The sequence below is a fragment of the Mus pahari genome, chromosome 17, assembly GCF_900095145.1.
Source record: "Mus pahari chromosome 17, PAHARI_EIJ_v1.1, whole genome shotgun sequence".
Lineage (NCBI taxonomy): Eukaryota > Metazoa > Chordata > Mammalia > Rodentia > Muridae > Mus > Mus pahari.
The window spans coordinates 49636165-49640985 of record NC_034606.1 but is presented as its reverse complement, the minus strand read 5'-3'; positions in this window follow the sequence as shown (position 1 = coordinate 49640985).

Below are 4821 nucleotides of genomic sequence, written 5' to 3'. Positions count from 1 at the left end.
ATATCCTGGTCTCCCACAGAGCCAGCACTCCTCTGTGCCCTCTACATGGCCAGCAGGAGCTACATCCTGCCACAGGCCCCTCCACATTGTACCCACTTTTTACCTGCTATACCCCCAGCCTTCTTCTTAGGGAGCTGTCTCACCTGCTCCAGTCTTCTGTCCCCCAGCCCCCACTGTTCTGTCCCCTCTGCATGGCTGTATGCTTCTCCCAAGTGTCCTCAAGTTCTAGCTCCTCCCCCCAACATGAACTCCTTAGAAGACTTTCCAGTGCCGCTGGTGGCTTAACCTCCCTCAGCTTTCCCCAGCAGAAGGTCAGCTCCTTGGGAAGGCCATCTTGTCTACAAGGCTGGCTGCGGGGTGCTTAGTCACACAGTAAATGCTCAGCTGTGTCTGCCAACTGCCCCGTGCTTGGAACTCTCGAGAATTGGAAGAATGGATTAAAAAAAAAAAAAGATTTGTTTATGTATATGGATGTTTTGTCTGCATGCACATTTACACCAAAAGGGGGCATGGGATCCTATGGGACTCTGGTTATAGATGGTTGTGAGCCATTGTGTGGCTGTTGGGAATTGAACTCAGGACTTCTGGGCAAGTCGTCTTTGCCCTTAATCACCGAGCCATCCCACCTCTGTCATGGGAAGAATGGATCTTGCAGGGGAGGTGAAGGTGGAGGTGGGGCAATGGCTCAGGGGTTAAGAATGTTTACTGTACCATCATGATGAATTCGAATCCTAGCAGTTATGTATCTAGCTGGGTGCCCTGTGCATACCTGTAAACCCAGCTCCAAGGGCTGGTGGATACAGGCGGTCACAAGGGTGTGCTGGCTTCCAGCCTAGCCCAGAAAGCATGAGGCCCAGGTTCAGAGAGAGACTTTGCTCGACAGACTAGGCAGTGAGTGATGAAAGACACTGGATGTCCCCTTCTGGTCTCTGTGCATATATAGACACTTGTACAGACACACAAATGCATGCGTAAATGACTCTTCAAAACCACAGCGAATCCTGGCACCAGCTATCCTCAGCGCTCTCTCTCTCTCTCTCTCTCTCTNTCTCTCTCTCTTTCTGTGTGTGTGTGTGCGTGTGTGTGTACGTGTGTGTGTGTTGGGGTTGGGAGATGGGGGAAGCAGCAGAGGTGGCCCTGCCTTTGGGCAGCCACAGTCCCTGGCCAGCACTGGGCATGATCCCTGTGGGCTTGGCTTGCAGCTCCTGCCCCTCCTTCCGCCTCCACCACACGTTTAATTTGATTTAGGGAGGGAAGTCGCTATTTTCTTCCACGGTGGTGTTACCACTGATAGTCTATTTCCTGCTTGTAGCTGGATGCCGTGTTGGCATTAATGTAGAAAAATTAGCAGCATCAGGGCTGTGTTTGGAGCCATCCCTCACACTGGAGTCCCTGACGCGTTAATTAAACTTGATAAATGCTTCTGTGTAAAGGTAACTTTCGAACAAAGGATCCACTCACCCTGTTATTTGTCGGATACATGCTCCAGTAAATTGCTTGGAAGGAACTCCGTGTCCCAGGAGCAGACTCTGGGGCCTGTGGTCCTTTGTCATAGGGAGAGGGGGCTGCCCCTCAACCTCAGCTTTCAGGTTGGCGGTGTTGAGAAGGGATGCCCAGGCGTCTCAGCTTGGGGGAAGTTCTATTCACCAGGCCAACAGCAACATGAAGCTGCAGCTGGGTCCCTCTGCTGTATGGAGAGAGAAGGAAACATTGTTACTCTTCAGTTTTTATCAGTTTCTAGTCTAGCCCACCTGATAACCCAGTGTATCTAATTGCTAATTGAGCCCACTTACCCTGGCTACATAGTTAGGAAAAGCCAGGCATGAATACCTCTCACCTAAACACTAGAGGTCTTAGGGTTCATCCAGTAAGAACAACTGAGGACCACTGCATATCTCAGCTTAGAGCTCACTTGGTAGGCAGTCCTTCCTTTATCCCCCCTAAAGTCAGACCCTCTTTCAGGGGGAAGCTGTTAGAGACACAAGCAAATGAGAGACATACTATCCATCAAAGAGACCTGTGGGTCAGCCATCTAGAACTGGTATGGTGAGTTCTTGGTGCTAACAAGCTTCTTTGGTCTTTCTCCCCTGTGGTTACTCTTCTCACGAATACCTTATGATCACAAAATGGCTGCTGAAGCCCCCTCCCTCTTGTCTATGTGCTAGACAGGGAGAAAAAATAAAGGAAGGGACCACAGTGTCTCCTGGATGTCATCTGTTAGGGACCTGGCTTCAAGGAAAGTTTGAAGATAGGAAGACAGCTCCTACAGAAGAAAAGGGACCTGGGCCGGTCCTGGACATCTGTCTGATTCTTACAGGGCCAAGTCGTCCTCTCTGGAGTCATGTCTGCATTGCAACTTTCTAAGTTGGGTATGATGGGACAGGCTTGTACGCTCAGACATCAGGAGGCTGAGGCAGAAGACTCATGAATTTGGAGGCCTTCTGTGGGTGGTAATTTCTGTCTCAGCAATTGTCTTAAGTTTCTGGTCTCTGTGACACTGAGACGTTGAGGTGCTCCTCATGGTTTCTGCCATGTGGCTCTGCATTGTCACACGCCAATGACCTCTGCTTGTACTGTCATTGAGGTAGAAGGCAGCCTGTTACCAAGGCTTACCCTACCTCAGGTCTCCATCACTGTAGTACCGGTACCTAATGTGGCTGAATTGTCTTTCATTGTCAGTGGGAAGCAGAGACACAGGAAGAAATGGGCCTTGGGGGTAGGGCATGGTTGGGGCTTTCCTGGGCGTCGTGCTGAAACTTCTTATAAAGGGTTTTTACTAGGTTATAGAGTGAGGCCTTGTCTCAGACAAACATACAAAAATAAAGAGGCGTGATAACACATTGCCCCGCCCCTTCCAATCCTTCCTCTCTGCTTCCTGTGTGTGCAGCTGAGATGTGACCTCTCAGCTTCCTGCTCTGCCCGCTTGCTCGGGACCAGTTGCTTTTGGTCACGGGGTTTTATCATAGCACCAGGAAAGTAACCAATACACTCAAAGCCCACCCCCACTTCCTCCAGGAAGGCTGTATCTAAAGTTCCATAATCTCCCCAAACAGAACCACCAGCTGGGGACACCCGAACCTATGGGGGGGAGTGGGGAGGTGGACATTTCTCATTCAACCTCCCCCCTCCCCCCCCCCGCTACTACTGGGAAGGCTTTAGCCTCAAAGTGGACCAGCAAAGGGGATGGAGCCAGAGCGATAACATTTTGGGAGCCCACCGGTGGGTAAGTGAGAGCACACAGGGCAAGCTGGAGAAAACGGACACTCAGGCAGCAGTGTGGAAAGCCAGGGAGCATGGAGAGGCTTGCAGACTGTGATGACAACTTCCCTGACAGCTAAGCAAGGGAGTCCACGTCAAACCAAATGGTTTGCTAGCCAGGATTTACTCTCAAGGGAGGGAAAAGTGCAGGCCTCTGGACTTGGCAGAAACAACACTGGAAGCTGGGGAACACCTGAGTATTAAACGCTGCCCCTTTTATACCAAGGGGGATGATCTAGCTCAGGTCTCTGTTCTGGGTGACCTCAAGGAGCCTGGTGGCTGCCAGGCTGACAACTTATGGGACGCTGGCCGGCAAAGGCCAAGCTCTAGGTGACATGATGGGGTGATGAACCCATGCCAGGGGCTCAGTGGAATCCAGTGCTGCCCTGCCATATTCCATGCTCATGTCTGACCTCTGGCCCTACTCCCAATAGTAGCCTGGCCATGTGATGAGGTGACAGATTCTTGTGCACTCTGCAACTGCCCCTTAATGCTCCCACTTTGGTGCTCCCACCTTGGTGCTCCCACCATGGTGGCCAGATGTGGGTTTTCTCTTCACCTATTTTTGGCTCCTCCCATGACTGTGCACTGTCTAAATCCCAGGGGTACCCTGATCCCAGAGCACTCCTCACGCTGCCCTTCCTAGACCGTATGCTAAACAGTAGACCCATGCCAGCTGTTATCCAGGTATGAGTTTGATCAAGATACTACATGGAGTAGTTATGTCATGTGGGTGTTTCTCACTGTGTGGTGTATAGACTTTTCCCACTGTGACAGATGCCCAAGAGAACAGCTTTATATGAGAAGGATTTGTTTCAGCGCAGAGTCTCAGAGGGCCCTGCTCCATTGATGTGGGATGGAGTGAGGCAGAGACTCATGGCAGGAGTGTGTGGCAGAGTCAAGCTTCTTTCTCCCATCATGGTAGCTGAGAACCAGGGGATGGGGAAAGAGACAGGATATGATATAACACCCAAGGACACACCTCCAGAAACCTTCCTCTAGCAAGGCCTCATTTTCTTTTTCTTTTTTTTTTCTTTTTTGTTTTTTTTGAGACAGGGTTTCTCTGTATAGCCCTGGCTGTCCTGGAACTCACTTTGTAGACCAGGCTGGCCTTGAACTCAGAAATCCGCCTGTCTCTGCCTCCCAAGTGCTGGGATTAAAGGCATGCGCCACCATGCCCTGCAAGGCCTCATTTTCTAATGTTTCCAGAACATCCCCAAATAGTTGAAGGCTAAGGCTTTGATGTGTGAGCACCTGGGGGGAGCACTCTGAAGATTAGGAATAGGGGACCTGGGGAGGTGTCTCTTTTAGTAAGTATTTGCTTTGTAAGAGTCAGAACCCGAGTTTGATGCCCGTAACCATGAACCAGACAAAGGTGGGAGGTGGAGGCAGGCAGTTTTCTGGATGCTCTCTGGCTGGCTAGCCTGGTCCCACCTTGGCAAAGTTCTAGGCCAGTGAGACTCTGAGCAACAAACACCCAAGTTGTCTTCCAAACTCCACATGCATGTTTGGATCTCTCTCTCTCTCTCTCTCTCTCTCTCTCTCTCTCTCTCTCTCTCTCTC